This window comes from Dermacentor silvarum, unplaced genomic scaffold (genome assembly GCF_013339745.2).
Source record: "Dermacentor silvarum isolate Dsil-2018 unplaced genomic scaffold, BIME_Dsil_1.4 Seq351, whole genome shotgun sequence".
In the NCBI taxonomy this organism is placed as follows: Eukaryota; Metazoa; Arthropoda; class Arachnida; order Ixodida; family Ixodidae; genus Dermacentor; species Dermacentor silvarum.
Genome location: NW_023606097.1, coordinates 49,718 through 76,110, shown reverse-complemented (window position 1 = coordinate 76,110; position 26,393 = coordinate 49,718). Strand labels below are relative to the sequence as shown.

Sequence of the window (26,393 nt, the reverse complement as noted above, 5' to 3'; positions counted from 1 at the left end):
GGGGATGTAGATTCAGGAAATCTCGGGATGCCCTGTACAGTCCTAGGAAAGCCTGACTTGTTTTAAACATCCCACACATCTATATGCAGCAGAGCCAGGTGCCGGTACTGGAGCTCTGTTAAATTGGAACCACACGGCACGATTTTGGGTGTTGTCACGGCTTTCGGTGGACTAAAGACAGACAGGGACAAGTCGAACGTTTAAGACAAACATTTATAATCGTAAAAACAAACGGCAAAGACAACAGCACTAAACAAACAATTTACAGCACAAGTCAATTCTAGAAATACCCCAAAGTCCTCAGCTACCTTGAATTGATAAGTCCAAAATATTTACATGGCGTCCCTCGACGTGGCCACGTCACCTCGTCGTCGTGGCTTCCGGCGACACGTCGTTGGGCCCGCCGATGCGTCGTAGACTCGAAGTCGCTGTGTCCGACGTTCAGTCCACTGTTTGGCCTGTTCGGGGGTCAGGATGGTGGGGTGACCGAGGCGCCTGGATCGCCGGTCAACTCCGCAAGCCTGCGGATCGTAGCCGCAGGGAATCCGGGAAGCGGTGCCGTCAGCCTGTAGCTGCGGCTTCCGATGGGGCGTTCGCTCAGCTCGCGGGTCGTGGCCGCGGCAGCTGAAGCACAGCTTCCATTGGGTTGCCGCCGTCTCCGCGATTCACCCGTCCTGTTCGGCCTCCAGCTCCTTCTGCCTGCCTGCGTCCAGAGCGTAGCTGGGCTGCTCTCCTCGGCTACGTGTCCCTTCTCCCGTTGGCCACGTAGCTGCGCGTGCACTTTTGCGCTTCTTCTTCTACTTTCATATTGCATTCCTTTTATTCAGCCGCTCTTATTTTCTAACTTCTTTTTTCTTTATTTCTGCCACCAACTCCTCGAGTCTTCTTGTTCTCTTCTTATCTTCTGCTTTTCTTCTTTCTTTCTTCATTTTGTGGCTCATGACAGGTGTAATGGATGAGGGACAAGGGCGTCATTCAACATTGATGCCCACAGGAATTGTGTAGCTGCGTATTTCTGTCGGGAGTAGAAAAAGGCATGTCACATTGCAGTGCACTTGTCTGCTAACAAAAGTGCGGACAAGCTTTCAATAGCTTGGAATACACCTTTATGGATAGCATTTCTAGATATTGCTGCATTATCTTCATCGTGTCGAAATCCTCCATTGACGCTCCCAATGAACGAGAACTTGATGTTCATGTTGACGGTGTCCCTTTGATGGCGTTAATAGATACTAGAGCCCAGTTGTCCATAATGAGTTATAACCTCCGTCGTCAACTGAAGAAGGTTCTCACGCCTGCTACTACACGAGCTGTATGCGTTGCCAATGGCAGCACTGTTTCCGTCACTGGAATGTGTGCTTCCCGTATAAGTATCGATGACCGCCACGTTCCAGCTCTTTTTACAGTGCTGACCAATTGTCCCCATGGTCTAGACTTTCTTACGGCGCATTCAGCTTTGATCGACTGTTCTGCCGGTACCCTTTGCCTCGAACTTCCTCTACTCGCGCATATTCGTGCCGAACAACTTTAGTACGACTGCCTTCGTCCACCTGCCGCCTAAAGCCTGACTTTTGTTGATTTGCCATTATATGTCCCTGTGCCCGATGATGATTACGTCGCCACACCTGTTCCTGATGTCCTTTTGATGTGCAATATCACTGTGCCCCACTCCGCCATAATTGTCGCCGCTAACCGGACATGCCTCCTCGTCGTGAATTTGACCTGACAAAAGCGAGTTCTCCCCCACGGCATATCAGTTGCAAGGCTGCCTGCTATAGGAGATGACCACGTCCCGGCGTTATCCGTAGACGTCTGCTCCGATTCTTCACCATGTCCACAGGATGCTATTTGCCCTGATGCAACATTTCGTCCCGTGATTGCTGCAGACCTATTGCCTGAACAAGCAGCAGCTCTGTGTCGCCTTATGGTTATGCTTGCCAAAGGCATTGTTGAACCCTCGTCGAGCCCTTGGACGTCGCCCGTTTTGCTTGTTAAAAAGAAAGATGGCACATGGCGTTTCTGCACAGATTATCATCATCTAAACCGAACTGCCAAAAAGATGTCTACCCCTTGCCTTTCATTGATGACACCCTCGATTGTCTCCATGGTGCCAACTACTTTTCATCAATAGACCTTCGGTCTGGTTATTGGGAAATTTCTGTAGATGAAAAGGACCAAAAGAGGACTGCGTTCATCACCCCTGAAGGTCTATATCAATTCAAAGTTATACCATTCGGTCTATGTAACACCCCAGCCACGTTTGAATGTATGATGGACTCTGCTTCAAGGGTTCAAATGGTCAACATGCCTCTGCTACCTAGACGACATTCTCGTATTTTCGCCTATATTTGAGACACACCTTGAGCGCTTGTCAGCTGTTCTTCAAGTCTGCCGTGAGGCTGGGCTCCAACTAAATTCATCGAAGTGTCACTTCGGTCGTCGGCAGATTACACTGCTGGGCCACCTTGTCGACGCTTCCGGTATTCAACCAGACCCGGAGAAAATTTGTGCTGTCACGTCTTTTCCTGTACCTCAGTCTGTCAAAGACGTCCAAAGCCCTGCAGCACTCAGCTCCTACTTCCATCAGTTCGTTAAAGACTTCGCAGTGATTTTCCGACCACTTACTGATCTTCTCAAGAAGGACGTGCCATTTATGTGGGTCCCGCTCAAACTGCCGCGTTTACCCACCTGACCAACATTCTCACCACGCCACCTATACTGACCCACTTTGACCACTCTCCTACAGACGTCTGTACCGATGCCAGTGGTCACGGTATCGGAGCCGTCTTAGCTCAATGCCAACAGGGATGTGATCGTGTTATCACCTACGCTACCTGTATACCTACAGGCCTGTGTACCGAGACAATATTAAGGAAGCCTATGACAACATAGACAGGAAATTGTTATGGGATATTCTCAAGCATGAAGGCATAAATGACTAATTCGTGGAATAATGAGAGAGATTTATAGGAACAACTGAGTACAAATTGCATAGGAAGCCCGGAAATGCAATGAAGTGAAGTGGCGGAAATTCACTGTGGACTGAACCAAAGATGTCTTCAGTCTTCATTTTTGTTCCCGCATTATATTAGGGGCATAGAACGACTGGAAACGGTGAATTCGGGTTTGATTTGTCTTGGATTCGTAATGGGCAAAGAGTGCAACAGAAGGTCCCTGGAATGAAGTTTGCAGATGGCGTGGTGCTACCAGTGGACAATGCAAGAGGTTTACAGAGACTTGTGAATATTGTCACGTGGCAGTGATGGCGAAGAACACAGCATCAAAACTGTAAATGATGAAACTAACTTTTTATTGGGCGAACTGGTGCCCACAAAAGCAAGTAACACTCAAAGCACAACGATAGCGGCAAGCACAGTCGGCGATCATCGTAATCTAATCTGCCGATCAAGCACGTCGGCTTTTATACATGAGTCAGCGAAAGTTCCAGAGAAATCGCTGGTGCCCGTGTGTCTCCCAGAAAGCACTACACAATTCGCGTTGTGCATACAATCAGATTACATAAGCTTCGGTGACAACAGTCAACGGACAGAACCATCAATAACATTCGAGCAAGTTCCAATCATGCAGGCGTGTCTTGCGCTTAGCGATAACGTTAAGTTGTTAGTGGGTGAAATGCAGTCCCCGAGAAAAGGATAAATAAGTACGCGTGTGAATGCCCCCTCTTAAAAAGCATCGCATCGTCCCGATGCTACAAAGAAACAAAGTTCCAGAGTTAGCGCTGGTAGAAGGGCTTAAGGCACACAACATGGACTATTTCAGGCTGTGAGTGGCGGCGCTGTGATTGCGAAATGCCGTCTGACACAACCTCATAGTCCAGTGCACCAATACGTCGGATGATCTTGTAAAGTTTCTCGCTAAGTCGCTAAATCTTCGTCGGCGTATTCGGGTCCAAACCCAAACACGGTCGCCAGGCTGGTACTCGACATAGCGTCATCGAAGATTGTAGTTTGGCTGTCGGCCCTTGCTGGTTCTTTATGCGCAGGCGGGTGAGCTGTCGGGCTTTTTTGGCGCGCTGGAGATAGGCGGCGATGTCGAGATTCTCTTTGTCAGTGACATGCAGCAGCATGGCGTCGAGAGTCATCGTCGAGTTCCTGCCATAAACCAGCTTGAACGGCGTGATCTGTGTTGTTTCTTGCACTGTCGTGCTGTATGCGAAGGTTACGTATGGCAGGATGGCAATCCCACGTCTTGTGCTCGACATCAACGTACATTGCAAGAATGTCAGCGAGAGTCTTGTTAAGCCGCTCCATAAGGCCATTCGTCTGTAGGTGATAGGCAGTTGTCCTCCTGTAGCTTGTTTGGCTGTGTTGCAAAATGGTGTGGGTGAGCTCTGCAGTGAAGGCCGTTCCTCTGTCGGTGATGAGGTCTTCTGGGCCACCATGTCGCAGCAGGATGTTCTCGACAAAGAATTTAGCAACTTCGGCCGCACTACCTTTAGGCAGAGCTTTCGTTTCGGCGTAGCGAATAAGGCAGTCAGGCATGATGATCCACTTAATTCCAGATGTTGACGTCAGAAAAGGTCCCAACAAATCCATCCCGATCTGCTGAAATGGTCCACAAGGAGGCTCGATTGGCTGTAGTAATCCCGCTGGCCGTCGTTTAGCAAACGAGGACGCCATTTTGCAGCGAAACAAATACAATCCTCGCCTAAATGCCCAAGGGACAACGTCGGTGTTGCCTTCCAAATACTCGACGAAGCTTTTTAGTACTGGGTCTGCTTAATGCTGCTCAGCGAAGTTTTCTGCGCCTATTGTTCCTAGGAAGGCGTCGTCATCCTCGTCACCTTGCGGCGGCGGGTCAATGGGGGTGCGTGATAAGCAGTCAGCATCAGAGTGCTTCGGTCCCGATTTATAGATGACGGTGATGTCGAATTCCTGGAGTCTCAGACGCTGGGTGTGAGGCATCCTGAAGGGTCCTTTAAATTTGTCAGCCAACACGAGGTATGGTGGTTGCTTACAACTTTGAACGGTCTGCCATATAGGTAAGGGCAGAATTTCGTGGTAGTAGCCCAAATGATGGCAAGTCAATATTCCTTTTCCGTCGTAAAATAATTAGCTTCTGCTATTGACAGCAACCGACTAGTGTAAGCAATGACCCTTTCAAATCTGTCTTTCCTTTGGACTAGGACGGCACTGAGGCCTAGGCTAGTCGTGTCAGTGTAGATGTCGGTGTCTTCATTGAAGTGGGCGAGCACTAGTGGTGACTGCAGGTGCTGTTTAAGCTGTTGGAAGGCATCCGCTTGCGCTGCTTGCCACTTGAAATCGACGTCTGATTTTGTGAGAGAGGTTATTGGGCCTGGCGATGCACCAAAAGTTCTTGACGAAGCACCTGTAATAGGCACACAAGCCAACGAATCTGCGCACTCCCTTCTTGTCGATGGGCTGTGGGAATTTAGCGATGGCAGATGTCTTCTACGGATCAGGGCGGGCTCCAGAATTGCTTATGACGTGGCCCAAGATCAGAAGCTCATCGTAAGCGAAGCGGCACTTTTCCAGCTTCAGAGTGAGCCCTGATGACTAGATGGCCTCTAGTACTGTCCCGAGCCTCCTAAGCTGATCTTTGAAATTCCCGGCGAAGACGACGACGTCATCTAAGTAGACTAGACAGGTCTGCCATTTCAACCCTGCTAACACCCTGTCCATCCCACGCTGGAAGGTTGCAGGTGCTGAGCAAATCGAATGGCATGACCTGGAACTCATGGAGGCCATCTGGTGAAATGAAGGCGGTCTTTTCGTGATCCTTCTTGTCAACTCTATTTGCCAGTAGCCAGTCTTGAGATTCAATGCATTGTCTATCCATGGGAAGGGGCATACGTCTTTCTTTGTGATCTTGTTCAGCAGATGATAATCGACGCAAAAACGTAGGGTTCCGTCCTTTTTCTTCACCAACACTACAGGAGATGCCCACGGGCTTTTCGACGACTGGAGGATGTCGTTGTGTAGCAATGCAGAGATTTGTTGCCTTATAGCTTCCCATTTCACGTCGAAACTCGGTAAGGGCTCTGGCGGTACGGTCGAGCACACTCTTCAGTTAATATGCGATGCTTTGCATGTTTGTCGAATCCTCGATGACGTCAAAAAGCAGCCTTTATATTGTCAGAGAAGGCTTTTGAGCTGTTGCTGCTTACTTTTGGGGAGACCAGGATTTATGTTGAAGTTTGGTTCGGGAACTATGGTCGTCGAGGTATATGCAACGCCTTGCTGGTTTCCACAATTTTTGTGATGTATGTGGTCGTCGTGCCCTTGTTGAGTGCTTGAACACCTGGCTGAAATTTGTCAGCATCACTTTCGCTTTCCCTCTGTGCAGTCGAGTGATCCCTCTTGCGACACAAATTTCCCGGTGGAGGAGTAGACGTTAGTCGCTCACGATGACGCCTTCTATGTCTGTGGGCATTTCGGTGCCCACAGAAATGATAATGCTGGAGCGAGCGGGATGCTGACGATCTTCGAGCGACCTCAAGGCATGGTGACTATGAGCACTCTCCGGCGGTATCACTTGGTCTTCGGATAGCGTTGTCAACTTCTGACTTCAGGTCGATGATTGCGTCATGTTGGTTCAAGAAGCACATGCCGAGAATGACGTCTTGTGAACATTGTTGGAGGATAATAAAAGTGGCAGGGTAGGTGCGGTCATGCATGGTAATTCTTGCCGTGCAGATTCCAGTCGGTGTTATTAGGTGCCCTCCAGTGGTCTGAATTTAAGGGCCTTCCCATTCAGTCTTGACTTTCTTCAACTGGGCTGAGATGGGTCCACTCATGACAAAATAGTCAGCTCCCATGTCGACTAAAGCAGTGACAGCGTGGCTGTCGAGAAGCACGTCGAGTTCGGTGGTTCTGTGTCTTGCGTTGCAGTTTGGTCTTGGCGTCGGATCACGGTTGCATCGTGTTGACCTGTGGCTGGAATGTCGCGTCGTCAGGTCTTCTTTTGTAGGCATATTTTTTTGCTTCTAGGTTTCATCAGGATGGTGACATCTTGTTGATATGTCGTCGAGATATTCTTTTCAGTGTCCTCGGTGGCGGCGGAGGTTCTCCGTCAGTTCGACGGACAGCAACCACACCTCCATTGGCTGCTGGTTTTAGTTTTCCGGATGTGGGCTCATGGACTGGCCCCGGGTTGGGCCTGTGTATGGTCGGCGCTGTGGCGACAGGTAGCGTCCCGTAGACGGTGAACGGGAAGGCCGTCGAGGTCTCCACTCAGTGGCTGCGATGTAATCGGTGATCCTACATGGCTTAGCACCAGGCCAGAGGACATCTCTACGCATTAGGATTTCCCGCAGTGCTATGCTTCAAACCCAGTGCCTCCCACACATGAAGTAGATGCTCTACCAGTGGCCACCATTGCGGTTGCTGGCTGCCCTTCTTGGAGATAACCACTCGAAACGGGCAGTCTTCCTAGTTTGTCTTAGCTGTGAAGAATGGAGTCAACAACCGACCAAATTTCGGCTGTTTTTAACCCTGGAAGCCCAAGACACGTGAAGCGCCGAGACCAAAAAGGAAGCTGTGAGTTTTTGTGAAACAGGATTGTCCGGTCTGGCTTCCAGGGTGAAGAACTGCCAAGCGGTGGCATTGATGCCATAGTAACTGGAACGATTCATCACCATTTGACTCTCTCATACGCATGCACCGGCCTCTGAACGAAGTTGTGCTACTGCACATATGGAGTCAGCTCCTCTCGCATGGTCGAGTATGCTTCGTGGGGTCCCCCCAACATGCACTTTAGCGAACCTCAGACGAGGACACCAGGTGCCAGGCGAGCATACAAATTGCACACGCATTGGTCACAACATGTGGGGATGCGCGACTCACACGCGTCCTCTGATGTTGTTTTCCCCGCATGGCTCCCGTCTCCTGCAATCCGGCTTTGCCGCGTAGCTTTACGGTGGCGGAGTTGCAGCGTATTACGAGAGATGGTGCTAGTGTTGCGCTGCTGACACCACCTGACAGGGGGGGGTTCATCATCATCATCATCAGCCTATATTTATGTCCACTGCAGGATGAAGGTCTCTCCCTGCGATCTCCATTACCCCTGTCTTGCGCTAGCGTGTTCCAACTTGCACCTGCAAATTTCCTAACTTCGTCATCCCACCTGGTTTTCTGCCGTCCTCGACTGTGCTTCCCTTCTCTTGGTATCCATTCTGTGACCCTAATGGTCCACCGGTTATCCATCCTACTCATTACATGGCCTGCCCAGCTCCATTTCTTCCGCTTAATGTCAGCTAGAATATCGTCTATCCCTGTTTGTTCTCTGATCCACACCGCTCTCTTCCTGTCTCTTAACGTTACTCCTAAGATTTTTCGTTCCATCGCTCTTTGTGCGTTCCTTAACTTTTTCTCGAGCTTCTTTGTTAACCTCTAAGTTTCTGCCCCATATGTTAGCACCGGTAGAATGCAATGATCGTACACTTTTCTTTTCAACGACAGTGGTAAGCTTCCAGTCAGGATTTGGCAATGCCTGCCGTGTGCACTCCAACCCAATTTTATTCTTCTGTAAATTTCTTTCTCATGATCAGGGTCCCCTGTGAGTAATTGACCTAGATAAACGTACTCCTTTACAGACTCTAGAGGCTGACTGGCGATCATGAATTCTTGTTCCCTTGCCAGGCTATTGAACATTATCTTTGTTTCTGCATATTCATCTTCAACCCAATTTTATACTTTATCGATTAAGGTCCTCAATCATTTGTTGTAATTCGTCTCCATTGTTGCTGAATAGAACAATATCATCTGCAAACCGAAGGTTGCCGAGATATTCGCCGTCGATCCTGACTCCTAAGCCTTCCCAGTCTAAGAGCTTGAATACTTCTTTTAAGCATGCAGTAAATAGCATTGGAGAGATTGTGTCTCCTTGCCTGACCCCTTTCTTCATAGGTAACTTTCTACTTTTCTTGTGGAGAACCAAGGTAGCTGTGGAATCCTTGTAGATATTTGCAAAGATATTCACGTATGCCTCCTGTACTCCTTGATTACGCAATGCATATATGACTGCTGGAATCTCTACTGAATCAAATGCCTTTTCAGAATCTATGATAGCCACGTAGAGAGGTTGATTGTACTCCGCAGATTTCTCGATTACCTGATTCATGACATGAATATGATCTATCGTAGAATATCCCTTCCTGAAGCCAGCCTGTTCTATTGGTTGGCTGAAGTCAAGTGTTGCCCCGATTCTATTGGAAATTATCTTGGTGAATACTTTATATAATACTGAAAGCAAGCTAATGGGTCTGTAATTCTTCAATTCTTTAACGTCTCCCTTCTTATGGCTAAGTATAATGTTGGCGTTCTTCCAGCTCTCTGGTACACTTGAAGTTGTGAGGCATTGCGTATAAAGGGCCGCAAGCTTTTCAAGCGTGATATCTCCTCCATCTTTGATTAAATCTACTGCTATTCCATCTTCTCTAGCCACTTTTCCCCTGGTCATGTCTTTCAAGGCCCTTCTAACTTCATCGCTAGTTATAGAAGGAGCTTCTGTATCCGGTTCATCACTATTTTGAATGGAAGTAGCTTGGCTGTTTTGGGAACTGTACAGTTCAGTATAGAATTCTTCCGCTGCTTTTACTATGTCATCTTAATTGCTGATGATATTACCATGCTTATCTTTCAGTGCATACATCTTGCCTTGTCCTATGTCAAGCTTTCTTCTTACTGATTCAATGCTGCGTCCATATTTTACGGCTTCCTCAATCTTTCCCACGTTATAATTTCGAATATCCCTTACTTTTTTCTTGTTGATCAGTTTTGACAGTTCAGCGAATTCTATCTGATCTCTTGAGTTGGACACTTTCATGTTTTGACGTTTCTTTATTAGGTCCTTTGTTTCTTGGGAGAGCTTCCCTACTGGTTGCCTTGGTGCCTTACCTCCCACTTCATTGCTGCTTCTGAGATCAGCCTAGTTACGGTTTCATTCATTACCTCTATGTTTTCTTCATCTTCCTGTTCTAAAGCTGCATATTTGTTTGCGAGCACCAGCCTGAATTGGTCTGCTTTCACCCTTACTGCGTCTAGGTTGGCCTGTTTCCTCTTGACTAATTTCACTCTTTCTCTCTTCAAATTGAGAGAAATCCTAGATCTCACTAACCTATGGTCACTGCACTTTACCTTACCTAACACTTCTACATTCTGCACTATGCTTGGATCGGCAGAGAGTATGAAATCTATTTCATTCCTTGTTTCTCCATTAGGGCTTTTCCAGGTCCACTTCCTGTTGCTGCGCTTCCTAAAGAATGTATCATTATTCGGAGCCTATTCCTTTCTGTGAATTTACCAACATCTCTCCTCTTGCATTCCTAGAATCGATTCCGTAGTTGCCAATTGCTTGCTCACCAACCTGCTTTTTGCCCACTTTTGCATTGAAGTCGCCCATGACTACAGTATACTGAGTTTGCACCTTTCTCCTTGCTAATTCGACATCTTCATAAAACTGTTCTATTTCTTCATCATCGTGACTGGAAGTTGGGGCGTAGGCTTGTACTACCTTCATTTTGTACCTCTTATTCGGCTTTATTATGACGACTGCCAATGGAAACTGAACCTGGCAACGTTCAACACGCGCACCCTCTCGAGTGAGGCTAGCTTAGCAGGACTATTTGAGTAATTATCAGGCATTGCCTGGGATATTATTGGCCTTAGTGAGGTTAGAAGAACTGGTGAGGCTTACACAGTGCTGACTAACGGCCACGTCCTCTGCTACAGAGGTCTTCCAGATAAGAGAGAATCCGGGGTAGGATTTCTAGTCCATAAGGACATAGTGGGCAACACTGACGAATTCTACAGCATTAGCGGGGGGTCACGCCGGCGCAAAAGGGAGAAGGCTCAGCTGTTCCTCTTTGGTGGGGGTCGGTGAGCGATGCAAGCGTCCCACGCATGCGCCGATCCCCGCTTCACGAGACCGTCTCGCGTGGCTAGGAGCAGAGCACCGGTATGGGCGAACGCGGATCGTTCGAACTCGCCACTGTTCGCGTGACCGTACGCGTTAACGACTAGGCGATGGTGTCATAGCATGGGGCGAATATATTTGCTCGCTATCCGATCGCGGTGAGTCGGACTTCCTTGATTTGTCACGCCCATGTGAATGTTCTATGCGTAGTAATTCGGCTAGCATGCATTAGTGTATGAAAGGTGCAATAAATACCCTTTTGATTGTTTGCACTACTGTGTTGTCGTTCCTTTGTCCCAAGAGCATGTGTGAGACCCTACAAACGATAGGAATGTCACAGCTCACATGCTACTGTCACCCTGCACCTCACACGACTCTCCGATGCCAACATCACTACACCTAGCCTTCCTGCAGCTGTTAACACTTTGACACAAACATCGTCAAACGCTGCAATTGGATATGCCAACGATATCCCCAAAAGATGCTCCAGAGACACACAGCAAGGCTGTGCAGGTGAGGAGCTTCTCTCAAGCTGACTATCTATATATTTATTTATTCATTTCACATACCCTCAAGCACCAAGGCATTATATAGGTGAGTGGGGTACATGCGAAAAACAATAACAATGATTACAACAAATTTAAATAATGCAAGTGACATGTGCAATGGATGGAATCATTAAGAAATCAAATAACAAGAATACTATGACATTCAAATTATATAAACCAAGCAACATCTGAAATAGACAAAAGGAAAATACGGCGCGACAGCGCTTGTGCGAATACGGCGATGTGGCCACGTGCATGGTCACAGTTGACAAAAAGCAAACAAGGTTTGGCAGAAAAGTGCTCTGTGTTCGATTGACACGATAGCATCAGGAATGTGGTTCCAGTCGTTCATTGCATGTCGAATAAATGAACATAAAAACCTGTTTGTGTGACAAAAAGTGCCTGTTACTTTATGACGGTGATCAAGTCGAGATGACAGATAAATAGGTGCTAGAATGAGCTCACTGCTAAGGATAGATGATGAAATACTTTATGAAATAGGCATAAGCGAAAAGCCTTTCTGCGCAGTGATAAAGATGGCACGCATAAGTTGCTTTTCATACAGTTGATAGCCACAACTTTTTTTAGTGCACAAAGCAGAATGCAGGACTGAAAGGAATGATGTGGACACAGCGCTGTACACATAGTTCCTTTCAGTCCTGTTCCTTTCTTCAGGAATTCACTGCAGGCGAGTTTTATTTTTTTCCGAGTCTTACATGCTGTTGGCCGCACCTTCGTATCTCATTTTTAATTAGCTTGGTCCGAGTTAACTGGGACACACTGTATATGTGTTGTTTCATTGCCTTGAGCACATTCTTGTCACTCACACCCATTGACCTAGTTGTGTGGCCTGATCCAACTTTAGTTGCTTGCCTTTTATGTTTCTCCTTTTTTTACCACACACACTGGGGAGAGCCACTGTAGTGGCACCCCAAGCGGCCACCTTAGATGGCGATCGGCCAGGAACAAACAAGAACATTCCCGCTGGCTGGAATGGCATCTCTGGCCAGCTCACAATAAAATGTGGACCGGCTGCCTACATTTGGTGACCAGCAACTTTAGCCTGCAAGGCACAGTTATAAGGTCGTCCTATGAGACACTGCTGGCCAAAGCTGGTCAGTGAGAAGGCGCACCACAATGGGAGCTGTCCCTGATGCTCAGACGTAGGGCTGCCAGCCAGGAAACAGGCGGCTCAGGTTGTGTGGGTCCCTGGCCTGCTGGATGAGCAGGTTCACCTGTCCTGCTACGCTCAAGGGCGCGCCCTCCTCCAGGCCTCGCAGCTTTTGCTCCAGCCGCAGGAGCATGCGCCGCGCCAGCCGATTGTCCCCTGCAACAAAACCCAACGCTTAAGAATGCCTCAATCATTACAAACAGTTTGTTATTATTATACATACATTCACTGTGAGGCATTGTTGTAGGTGGGTGTTTAGACTGGAAAAAGTACAAAGCACAACTTAAAAAAAGAAACAAACAACACATGGGTAGGCATGAAAATATAGATACACTCGAACCTCGTTATAACCAAGTGAAATTATCCTGCCAATGGATATAATGAATAAAATAAAACCAATAAAACCAAAAACATACCCGGCCGTTGCGCACCGAGTACCTCACTTTCTGCAGGGTTTGGCACTCCTTCGCCGCGGCAGTTCAAAACGCCCCCGCACCATCGCACGTTGCTACGATCCTGCTTAGAAGCTCACTATATCGCACTTCCTCACTGACAAAGTCCCTAGATAAACCAGTTTTCAATGTAGCGCCACTCCTCCTCCAACCTCCTCTCCATCACTGTACATAAGCACTGCCAAGAAAGTTCATAACTAATGAGGCCATACAGAAAAATAGGAATTTATTTTCTCATCAACTATAAGTAGGTCTTTATAAAAGCATTATTTCACACACAGAGTAAGCTTTCGTTTATTTTCTAGTACAAGCTATTACATAAGGAAGAATAATCAGCCCAGTCTAACTGTCAACACTCTCCAGGTTGTATTTTATACACTAGCCATGGCTTCTCACATGCTACCTTGCATGCGCCCACTTCGATCCCCACGCTCGTTACTTGCTCTCCACTCTGATGGCAAAATAAAAGGCGAAATCAACCATCACTAAGTCTTGCCTCATTCTGAGGGCAGGACACTATCTATGTTTTGTCATTATTGAGATCAGCTCTTTGTTTTGATGCTGTTAGGCCTACACAGATGATGCCAAGATATAAAACGGGTTTGATTTTAACCTAGCAGATGGCACCACAGCCTTAGCACTGATGCGGAACGTTTTAAAAGCCTAATCGTTCATTGCGTTATTATTTTATTTTTCTTCTTTCTGTGATTTTCCATGCCAAAACCAATTCTGATTATGAGGCACGCCGTAGTGGAGGGCTCCAGGTTAATTTTGACCACCTGGGGTTCTTTAACGTGCACTACAACGCAAGCACATGAGCGCTTTTGCATTTCGCTCCACTGAAATGCGGCTGCCGTGGCCGGGATTCGATCCCGCGATATCGTGCTCAGCAGTGCAACGCCTTAGCTAACTGAGCCACTTCGGCGTGTTACATTATTATTTTCTACTCCGCTCTTGTATGGTACACAATGACGGCGACGAGCAAACGCCAACTAGGCAGATGACGTGGTGTGGGTGAGCAACATCAAAAGGATGTTTGCCCGTGTTATCAGCTAAGCAAACCTCAAGGCACTGCTGAGAAAAAGTACTGCAAATCAAATGAAGCCCCAGCACTAAACTCGGCCTATAGTTACAGCACCGAAACATTTGCTGTTGTGATGTATCACCGACGCCGGCATCTGGCTGCGCATTCGCTGCAATGGCCTGCTTATACAGCAGTTCTGGGGACCCGACGTAGGCGGCATCTCGTTATAAAAAAAAAAATCACTGCCCAAGCACTCCGTACAGATGGTTAACCAGCGAAGCTGAAACGTGTGGTCCCGGTGTTTATGACTGGGTTAATTCCGATGGTTCATTAAAGTATTTCTCAATTATTGGTTACATCTTTGTTTTTTACAGCGAAGCTGTTAAGGCCTAGGTTCCCCAGGATCATGTCCACGTGTAGAAAAAACTTCATCATCACATTGGCTCGAGCATCGTCCCTTTTTCCATAGCTGGCTCGTTGGCACCCCTTGGTTTGCACTCGTGCTGTTGGATGCTGTGCCAAGCACGCGTGCTCGGCACGCGCAGATCACGACCGTAGACCGACCGGCGTGTACAGCAATTTCGGTTCCATGTGCGTGGTGGTTTGGCTCCATGTGCGTGGCGGTTTCCCGCCAGTTATGCCTTAGCACAGCTGTCAAAACGGATGACTGACATGACTGATAAGCCATGACATCAATAATATCACGTGTTCGTATTTATGTTACGATTAACTATAATAAAATCCCGGGTGGCGCATACCCACATTGGATATGTGGGTATGAGACAGGGAAATGGGTATGAGCCAGGAATGAGAAGGAAAGATGGAAGGAAGGAAGGAAAGAAATAAATCACGTGTGGCTCATACCTGCGTTGGATATGTGGGTATGAGCCGCCGAGCAGAGCGGGAGAGATCTTACAGGATCCTGATGCTGCTGTGCAGTGTGCCACGGCTATGAACACAGTGGCTCATACTATGGTCTATGAAGATGGGGCAGACTTGCGCAGCAAACCACTACTTGGCCATTGTGCCAGGAGAAAACAAGACGTCGGTGTCCTACTCTTTGACGAACATGCCGAAGACACTCAATATAATCAATAATGATAATATATAAATTCACTATAGCAGACCCACCATAGTCACAGCTTCGCTGGCTTCCATCTTCACAGTAGCGGAAAAGCTCTGCGTTTTTTCTTTCTTACTTTCTTTGCATTAATGAGGTTACACGTTCGGCTGCGACAGAGAGAACAACGTCACTCACGATATGCCCGCAGTCTGCCATTGTCGCTTGGGTTCAATGTCTCGAGTTTGCGCGGCGGCGTGGTTAGCAGCATTCGCCCGCTATTGCCGCTTGCAATTCTTCGAAATTCAATTGCTTCAAAATTAAATCTGTCCATTACGTAAGACAATGAATGGCTCATACCCTCTAAGCAATGGCTCATACCCCAGTAAATGCGGCTTCTCCATTACGACGACAAAAGTGAAGAAATTCTATGGTGGAATAATGAGCGGCAACGGAGCCAGCTGTCGAAGAAGACGACAAACTCGGCAGCAGTGGCATGAGTGCATGCCGAGCAGCACAACCCAAGGGGCGCCAACAAGCCAGCTGCGAAGAAGATGATGCTGATGCAATGATAGTTTCTGTGCACAGGAAATAGACAGACCCTTTTTTGTTTCGCCTAGCCATATAAGGCTTCGCTTTAACACTTGCCTTCAGTGGAGTATCTCATAAGCGGCGTTTAGCAGAAGGCTGCGAGGTATGAGAACACAGGTGCTTGCACAAGGTGAATATAATTTGTACGTCTACTACCATGCCACATTTGCATATTGTTGCACAACAACGAACACTGCGGATGCTTAAATGCTACAGACATCGGTTGCAGGTGACAAATCACGGATGAAAACATTTTGATGTGTTCGCCTTCCTTATTGCCTGAGGCGCCAGTAGCTTCCACAGAGCTGGAAGGAGCTTCTCATGCAGATTTTTTATGCCAGCTGCCGTGGTACACTCTAAAACACCATCCTATGTGTTGGCTATGACGCCTTTTCTGCCAGAGGAAATCCGACCTGATAATTGGCGCATGCGCCCTAGTTTGAATCTTCTGCAATAATATCACCTCTATCACCAAGTGCTGAAGCAACGAGTCTGCACAAGCCGCCCGAGGTTGTGGGGAGCTCACACCGCCATCTTCTCCTGCGTACGCTTGTCGTCGCATGCGCACGTAGCGCACGCAGCTGGAGCCGGGCGGACACAAGAGAGAGGCACTTGACCTCTCCCCGTTCTCGCTCGCCTCTCGCGACGCACGCACCCGCACGGGAAGAGGGAAGGCATCTGACGGGCGAGGAGGACATTCCCCTCGCGAGAAGGTAAAAAAGTTGTCACAGTTTCACCTGAAAGGCGAAGCATCAATTGCGATAGCAAATTTGTAGAGAGCTATACAGAGTAATGAGTAGCTTTATCAGCTGTATAAACTTGGACATGCAGCAGCACCGGCCACATGCAGAACTTGCCGACGCCGTCGGCGTTTTGGCTGCCTTCGCACAAAATGCGTGCGGTGTTGGTGACTGTTGCCAGAGCCTCTGATGTAAATAAGCACTTGGTGCCGCAGCTAAACTTCGCCTCCCTTCCCTCCCCCTCCCCCCCATGGCCTTTCGTGTGTCAGAAGGAGGCGCGTTTGCTCTACATATATGGTGATTGTAAAGGAGGAAAGAGACGCCTACTTCTGCAGCCCTTAAGGAAGCACGGCGTAGACCGCGCGTTTGTTCTCCGCCGTGGGTTCACTCCCGTGATAGCGCGCGTCCCTCGCGCCCTTTCACTCGCACATACAGCGTTCGGCAGCGCGCGGCGACGATTTCATCTTCATTGACGTCATACGGAACCTCACGGCGACGGCGACGCCGATGGCAGAAATCTGCTTTGGAGTGTCCATATAATTGCTATCGCAATAAAAGGTATAAAAGAGCGCAACCAAGGGACCCCCAGGGCTCTCTGACCTCGTTACACCTGACCTGCCCCTATGGATATACCCGCTGCAACCCGTGAGTGACCTCGCTTGCTTGACTTCTACACGCAACGAGGCAAGCCTATTTTTCCTTTTTATAGAGTGGACTTCCCTCTGCAAGTGTGTCTTATTGCTCACAGCAATAAATGTTGTTGAATTGTCTCGCTTGTTGCCTTATTCGCCCGAAACCTACGTAGCTGCGATCGCACGCGCTACAGGTTGGGGATCGTACCCCCACATGTTGCTGCCGTATGCCCAGAATGCCAGCCATTCCTTGGATGCAGTGGCACCGCCTATTCAAGAATTGTCTCCTAGCATCAGGGAGCAACGCCAACCCACCTGTGTGCCATTACTGCTGCACTGTTTGGGTGTGGAAGGGCAACGCTTGTACTACGCATTGCCGAAAAAGAAAGCGTCGACACCACATGCAGTGCAAAAGGACGAAAGCGGCACGAGCGATCAGTATGATGCAGCGGTGGATACGTTGGACGCCTACTTCACTTTTAAACAAACGTCGTCGTGGAGTGACATTGGTTCGGACAACGCACCCAACAGCCTGAGAGGCCGCAGTTGCGTTCGCCACGCGTACCGTGAACTTTCATCGAGTTGCGACTTCGGTGAGGAAGTTGACCAGCTTAGCGAAAACGAGCAACCATGTTCTTCGGGAACACCTACTTCTAGAAGGAACTTTGCTCAGTCTTGAACGTGCGCTGACTATTGCAAACAACATTGAAGATGCTACGAAATGAACCGTAGTATGTAAGTCCTTACATATATACCCTGTATTCAAAACCCCTCCTGTAAAAATCCCAGCAACTGATTGACAGTATGCTGAGATAGAGTGGAACCTCGTTGATACGATTCAGCGTAATACGTTTTTTGAGATGATACGTTTTTCTTTTGTTTCCCGGCCAGCATTGCATAGGAGCAATGTATTTTCATATATATATGAAAATACATTGATATGGTTTGGTATATGGTTGATATGACCACATTTTCACCTGAAATTGGATGATACAGCTGCAAACTGGTATTTCTGAAACTCGTAGCTTTATATTCAAGTGTACTAGATTAAATTACATTCCAACAAGCCATGAACAATGTGTTAAAGGCCGGCGACTATAGCAGAAAAACGCATGCTGCGCGGCGCGGCGGCATGCCATGAAAGCTGCCGAGAAGCAGGTTTTTCGTGCCGTGGGAGGGATCGGTCCTGGCCCAATTTAAATTGCTGCACGCCCCGGCGGCAAACGAGCCGCAAGCAAAGCAGACCACTGAGTGCTGCCCCCTTCAGTGATGTACGTGCGGGCACGACCGGACTCGAGGCTTTTTAAAGAAGCAAGGGAGCGCGCGCCATCCAGACCGACCGTGGCGCGGGAAACTGGTGTCGTGCGGACCAGCCCTAAGGCTATATTCTCGCACTCGTAAGCAACGTTACTAGAACCAACTCAGTTTCGGAGCTCCGCATATTGGCCAGCGCAAGCACGTGGGCCCCGCGGTGGTCGCACGAACTAACGGCGCTGCAGTCGAGTCCGGCTACCGGTTGGCCGCGTTGGCTGCTGCTGCAGTGGCGCGGCAGCTTGGTATTGCACACGCATTCGCTCGTCTGCGTAAATTTATTAAGGCGAAAGCCTTTTATGTCTTATCTTTCAGTCGACCTTCAATGTCCTCGAGCGAAAAACTGTGTTGTCGAAGTGAAATCGTACACGATGACGACTCGGTGTAATAATTCACTTACTACACCACTCATCGTATCTTACCTATATACAAACACTCACGCAACAATTGTGATGATGTGCAGGTCACCATCGTTATCGTCTTCTATAAGTAAGCAATGCTCATGCAACAATCATAAAGGTGCGCAGGTCACCATCGTCATTGGTTAATTAAGATACGAGTTAATTCAGGCACTCTAACCTGCGACCATCAGTGGGAGTTTAACCCTCGAACTTATGTGGGAGTCGAACCCGCCACCTTTGGCATTAAGGCGAAATTAATTAAGGTACATTTAATTAATATACAGTTAATTAAGGTACTCGAACCCACGGCCTTTGCTGTTAATTAGGGCAACATTAATTAAGGTAGCATCAATTAAGGCACTCGAACCGGGACTTTTGGTCAAAAAAACAAGCAAGAAGTAACAATGCATTGGAATGAGAATGTCAAGTAATTTAATGAATGTCTCTTAAGCACGCAGGCTTTCGCCTTCACCCTGTTTGACGTATGCTAAAGTGACTGTCAATTTCTGCTCCACTGAAAAGCTATACTGCCTTTGCAATTAGAGTTCATGGTTTTCCCTATGAATGACAGCTTCGCAAGCGCAGCACGAACCCTGAGGGCGATGTGAACGCTTGGATTTCAACGGCTATGCTACACTGAAAGGCTACTGCGACATCAATTGTGACTAGATGTGCCCGCCACATCAGGCAGTTCATAATCGATTATGCGGGAGGGGGACAAAAACAGAATAGCTAATGAGGGAAGAAGCAAAAAAAAATGTGGCTGTTTCGCCGAAAGGCGAAGCATCAATTGCGATAGCAAATTAGTAGAGAGCTATTCGGAGTAGGGATAGTAGTTTTACCGGCTGCATAAACTTGGACACATTCCTCCCAATTATGTCATTATTCACAAAGACCGACCTTCCCGTGGTGGTGGCGTCGCTTTACTAATCAAAAAATGCCTTTCATATATATGCCTTCCCGTTGTGACAGACGCCGAGGCCATTTTCTGTCGGCTTCTTTGTGATGGCACCCCATATTTATTGGTTGCATTTATCGAAGCCCATCTTCAGGTTACGAGTGCATCACCACAATTCAAGACTTCATGCAACATCACGTACGCAGCTCTCGTGTCCTGCTAATGGGAGACTTTAACATTCTGGACATTGACTGGACTACACTTAACCACACATCGGCTGCCGCGGACGCACTGATAGACCTAATGTTGAATTTTAACCTTCATCAAATCGTATCATCTCCAACGCTCACACAAAACACAACTAAAAATATACTTGACTGGATACTTATTAGCCAGCACTTTCCAATAGACCAGGTTCAAACTGATGTAGTAGAGGGCATATCTGACCATAGCATACCTATCTGCTTGCTGCCGCTCGGCTTTAGCTTTGCAGATCAACAGCGTAGATCAACTGCAACCGATTTTAAAAGGGCAGACGATAACAGTGTGCTAACCCATCTCGCAGATTAGTTTGAATTTTTTCACAGCTAGCTTCCGATGCAGCCACTGATACTAATCTAATTTGGCTCAGGTTCAAATCTACTGTTATCCACTGTATTACTAACTTCATACCAACGAAACTAAGGAAACCAACAGTGAACAATCCTTGGATAACACGTGAAGTAATTCAGGCAAAGCAAGAATAAAGACTGCGCAGGGTTGAAAAACACAAACTGCGAGCTGTCCATTCGGCACAAACTACACTGCGCGAAAGCAGGGTTCCGACAGAAAGCAAAAAATGCCAAACAATACTACTTCAGCGTCACCCTTCCTAGTTTTATTAAAAGCAATCCTAACAGGTTTTGGGGACACCTTTGCACTAATAATTCACGGCGTCGCACACGGGTCCCGAGGAAAGAGAGGAAAAACTAATATCACAACAATTTCTTTCGCTCAGTATTCACCCCAGATAACGGTATCGATCCTCCCATTTCATCCCTTGGTCCATCAAGCATTGATTGTCTTGAATTCACAGATGCAGGAATACTCAACCTACTGCTAAACTTCGATCCTAAAAAATCCAGTGGCCCAGACGATATTCCAAATGAATTCCTTAGAAAATATGCGGAATGGTGCAGCAAGTATCTTGGGCTAATTTTCCGTAAATCACTTACTTTGTCTCAGCTACCAGATGACTGGAAAATTGCCAAAATAATACCCATTCACAAATCAGGAGATAAGTCTTCGTGCAAATTACGTCCGAATATATCTTACTACACTTCGGGTAAGTGTTCGAACACATTATCCAAAACACATAACCGTTTTTCTTGAGAAACTAAACTTCTTGTACCCTAATCAGCATGGATTTCGTAGCGGTTTGTCCACTATCACCAGCTAACCGAGGTAGTTCATGACCTCGCACTTTACATCAACAACCGCGGCCAAATGGACATGATTTTACTTGATTTATCAAAGGCCTTTGATTGCGTATGTCATAGTAAACATCGCAAAACTAAAAAGTGTAATCAGAGAGGATTAAATTTTTCATGGATAAAAGATTTTCTAACAAACCGCTCACAGTTCGTGCTTTTCGAAGGTATTAAATCAGAAATTGTCCCTGTAACTTCTGGAGTTCTTCAAGGTTCCGTCCTGGGACCACTATTATTTTAATCTTTAAAAATCATATTACAGAAAATATTGACTGTAGTATCAAGCTCTTCGCAGACGACTGCATTATTTATAAGGAAATTCACAGCCTCACAGACCACCTTAAACTCAACGCGTCCCTTGATTAGTTAGTAGACTGGTGCGCTAAATGGCAAACGTCCATTAATTTAAAAAAATCCGTAACCATTGCAGTAACACGTAAACAGAACCCGTCCCAATTCACTTACACTATTAATGGTAAACCACTAGCGAGTGTTCAACAACATAAGCATTTAGCGTTACGTTGATGTCAGACCTCAGATGGGACACACACGTTGCCAACATGGCAGCCGCACTACGCAGCCATTCTATGTAAAAAGATGTTTAAGAATGGCACCCGCGTCCTCAAAGCTTCTAGCATACACTACATTCGTAAGACCAGTTTAGAATATGCTAACACGGTTTGGTTCCCTTATTCCCTAACTAGTATAACAAAATTGAGTCAGTACAGCGCAAAGCCATAAGATTTGTGTATAACAGTATAAACGCACGGACTCTCCCACTAACCTTCCGACTTCTTCTGGCATTAGGACTCTATCCACAAGAGCAAAGCAGGCACGTCTCAAGTTTTTGTACCAACTACTGCATCACTGCTATAAGATAGATGTGTCTAAGCATGTCGCATTTTCACAGTCGCGCCCGACTCGTCATAAGCATAAATACATATTAATTGAATATTCTTTCAACAACGACTCGTTTGGGCAATCGTTTTTCCCACTTACGATACGTGAATGGAATCGCTTACATCCAGATATCACGGGTGCTGAACAGTGTCCCCTTTCAGTGCAAAGTTAGAACATACATCTAACCTCTATGAGCACGAGATCGCGGGATCGAATCCCGGCCGCGGCGGCCGCATTTCGATGGAGGCGAAATGCAAAAACGCCCGTGTGCTTGCGTGTAGTGCACGTTACAAGAACCCCAGGTGGTCAAATTAATCCGGAGCCCTCCACTACGGCGTGCCTCATAATCGAACTGGTTTTGGCACGTAAAACCCCAGAAAGAAAAGAACATCTAACCTCTAGTACCATCGCCATTGCACAGCACACTCTCTCATTTGCACGCTAGTTCCGTTTTCTTAGATTGCTGCACTTATACGATGTATTTCCTTTCCTAATATTTGCTGGTGATGGCCAATGAAATGTGTACCGGTTTTCTTGGTGAAAGGGATTGGTTATGCTGTTGCACATAACTTCGTTCTTATACTATCACTTGCTTGCTTCTTTATTCCATTCCCTTTTTTTTAACAGATTGCAATCCTTTGCCTGATTGTGCTTCGCGTTTTTATTTTTCTTTCCCAGTATTATTTCCTGTTATTTGCACATTGTGCATGATCGACAAGGCGTTGATTCTCTTTGCTTGGCAAACTGGTTGTAATCCTTCCTTGTGGTTGTACTTCATTTCGTGTGCGCAGTATGCATGTTTTTGAAATGTTAACCTGAATTTGTGCGTGATCTTTGCTTTAAATGCCCTGTATAAGAGCGCATGTTTACAAAATGTCGATTTTTTTAGCATGATTGTCTCTTTGTAATGCCCACCTGCTATGCTCTCAACTGAGAGTGGCAGTATTGAAAATAAAAAAAAAATAAAGATTCGCTGTGGGGATGCGCGACTCTCAAGCGTCCCCTGATGTTGTTTTCCCGCATGGCTCCCGTAATCCGGCTTCACCGCGTAGCTTTACGGCGGCGGAGCCGCGGCGCAGTGCGAGAGATGGCGCGAGTGTCGCTATGCTAACGCCACCTGATCGGCGGGGTGACTTGGGAGCGAAAGGTCGAAGGTGCTTCCTTTTTGGCTTGGGATCGGCGACCAACATGCACGAACGCTTCACACGTGCGCCGGCCCGCTTCGCGAGACCGTCTCGCTGGCTAGGAGGAGGGCACCGGTATGGACGAACACGGATCGTTCGAACGCGCCACCGTTGGTGTGACCGTACACGTGAACGACTAGGCCATGGTGTCGTAGCATGGGGCGAACATATTCACTCGCTATCTGGTCGCGGTGATTCGGACTTCCTTGACTTTTCGCGTGCCCGTGTGAATGTTCTATGCATAGTAATTCGGCTAGCGTGCACTAGTGTATGAAAGGCGCAATAAATGCCCTTTTGATAGTTTACACTACTGCGTTGGCGTTCCTTCGTCCCAAGAGCCTGAGTGAGACTTCACATCTGGCTGCCCAACATGGACCTCTTGGGGCATCTAACAATAATTTTAACAGTTTTGCTCGGTCCGAGCCAACCTTTGTTTCAACCGAAGCGTAGTCCTAGCGTGGATTTTGATCACTAGTGTCGGCGGCGTGCTTTCTTGAGCGAGGCGACGGTTGCTGTAGCGTGTTTGAACTTTTCAACATGCTAACCCTTTTCGCGAGTGTTTTGTTGGAGTACACTCATCAGTACAAGAGCACGGGGTCTGCATCCTGGAGAGCGAGGCCCAGCGCCCGCGGAGCATTGGCAAGCCTGAAGCGAGTGAGTACGGAAGCCTCGTGGGTGGTCTGAATTTCTTATGTAAATAGCTTCTTCTATCTCTTTGACTTCGGAAGTCGCAGCTCAGGGAGCCGGGTGGTCGTGGGCCACGGGTGCCGTTAAGGGCTGACTGGTATTGCGGCCTGGCACCGGGTGCTCCGACACCGTCTGGAACGGTGGGCGCCGTCATGTTGTGTGCACCGAGCGGGGTAGGACCACCTCGCAGAGCTCACGTCTCCTCACAGCTGCCTGTTGTGCCATTTTGGGTGATGTTTTTTTTATGCCGGTTGTTGTCAGGGTAACGACGCATTAGGCCTAAGGCTTTACGAAGCCGCCTGTCGCATGTGGAGGGACACAACCTGGTGGACCGTGGTTTTTAGGGGTCGCACATTGCTTCCCTCATTAGTTCGCTTGGCACAAATTGAAATTACTTGTTCAACTCAAGAAAGCGAGCTTTGTTCGCGTGAACTTAGCATATGAATAGACGCCCGAAATTTTGCTAGCCGAATTGAACATCATACCACGTAGGCGATGCGCATACAGAATTCCTCTCCCTTGCACTACTTTGGTGTTTGTCAAGTGCGTTGAGTGTACGCAGCATGAGCAGAGTCACCCCTGGTTTGCTGTCTCCTCGACAAAGTCAGCGCTGCTGCCCCAGACTACAATCGAGCTACCCCAGGCGATGCAGATGCCTGTGGGCAGTTCGGCGCAGCGATTTTGGCGGCTGCCTGTGTCCGGCTCGCTACCCTTGGCGGCTGGGAAAAGAGCCAGTAGTCACCAACGGCTACAGCGGCTCTCGTCGGCAGGGCACGTCGGCGCGAGCAACACTTGCTCGAGCCGACTTCTGCGTCGCCGTTTCCAGAGTCCTGGGCTGGAGTCGTGCCATCGGATCTGCAGAGGTGGTGCTGTGACCAATGGACGCCAGCGGTGAACCCCAGAGACAATGTCTGCTCGCATGTTGTGGGTAACGTGTGGACATTTTCTCAGCGCGGCCACTGTTCAATGTACTAACTTTTGTTCGCGACGCACGCGTTGATAGACCTTGTGACATGTTTCGCCGGAGTATGTGTAGTCATTTAGGGTTAGGGGGATGTGGGGATGCGCGACTCTCACGCGTCCCCCGATGTTATTTTCCCCGCATGGCTCCCGTAATCAGGCTTCGCCACGTAGCTTTATGGCGGCGGAGTTGCAGCGTATTATGAGAGATGACGCTAGTGTTGCGCTGCTAACGCCACCTGACGGCAGGGGGTTAGGCGGGCGCAAAAGGGAGAACGCGGTTCCTCTTCAGGTTGGGGTCGTGAGTGATGCGGACGTCCCACGCGTGCGCCGATCCACGCTTTGCGAGACCGTCTCGCGTGGCTAGGAGGAGGGCACCGGTATGGACGAACACGGATCGTTCAAACGCGCCACCATTGGCGTGACCGTACACGTGAACGACTAGGCCATGGTGTCATAGCATGGGGCGAACATATTCGCTCGCTATCCAGTCACGGTGAGTCGGACTTCCTTGACTTGTCGCGCGCCCGTGTGATTATTCTATGCATAGTAATTCGGCTAGCGTGCATTAGTGTATGAAAGGTGCAATAAATGCCCTTTTGATTGTTTACACTACTGTGTTGTCGTTCCTTTGTCCCAAGAGCCCGAGTGAGACCCCACAAAATAGAAGAGAGGAAAGGCAGGGAGGTTAACAAGACGCACGTCCGGTTTGCTACCCTGCACTGGGGAAAGGGCGTATAGGGATGAAAAAAGAGAGAAAGGAAATAGAGAGCACAGTTTCGCGCACATTTGAAACTTCGCACAAAGTCTACAGACGGTCGCCAAGACCTGTCGACTTGAGGTAGGCTTTCGTGGCTTTCTGTGCCATCGACGCATACGGCCATGGTCCAAGGATCTTCATTTCCGAAAATGGTCGAGAGTCCAGCCGGTTCAATGCTGCCCGGAGAGCTTCACGCTCGATGTCGAACTGGGGACAGAGACATGGGGGTGAGTGGGCACGGCAGACCGGGAATGAGCATGTGGTCTAATGGGCCATTCTTCTGCCTTGTGCAGGTGCTTGTTTTTGGACATGCCGGACCGACCAAGCAAGACGAAAGCTTCACTGGACTGATCGATCATCAGATTCTTCAAAACATCACCACGCGACCCCAATCTACAGCAGCGTCATGAACGTCGCAGTGCTCGGTGCCTCACCTTCCTGGCATCATACCTCCGCTGACGCGTGGCGTTCCAACAGCGCCATCTTTCCTTCACGTGACTTCACCGCATCAGGCTATAAAGCAAGAGCTTCAGGCATTCCACTTCAGGGCACGGCAGACCGGGAATGAGCATGTGGTCTAATGGGCCATTCTTCTGCCTTGTGCAGGCGCTTGTTTTTGGACATGCCGGACCAACGAAGCAAGACGAAAGCTTCACTGGACTGATCGATCATCAGATTCTTCAAACATCACCACGCGACCCCAATCTAC

At 48.1% G+C, this 26,393-nt stretch overlaps 1 long non-coding RNA gene across 1 annotated transcript in view; it reads right to left on the bottom strand.

The window, feature by feature from the left end:
• Nucleotides 1–26,393, bottom strand: part of LOC119434969 (uncharacterized) — a 46,461-nt gene that overhangs the window by 3,247 nt on the left and 16,821 nt on the right. The window contains exon 2 of the long non-coding RNA XR_005188719.2: nucleotides 12,578–12,771. This is a non-coding gene — a long non-coding RNA (uncharacterized LOC119434969). The remainder of the gene's footprint in view (nucleotides 1–12,577; nucleotides 12,772–26,393) is intronic.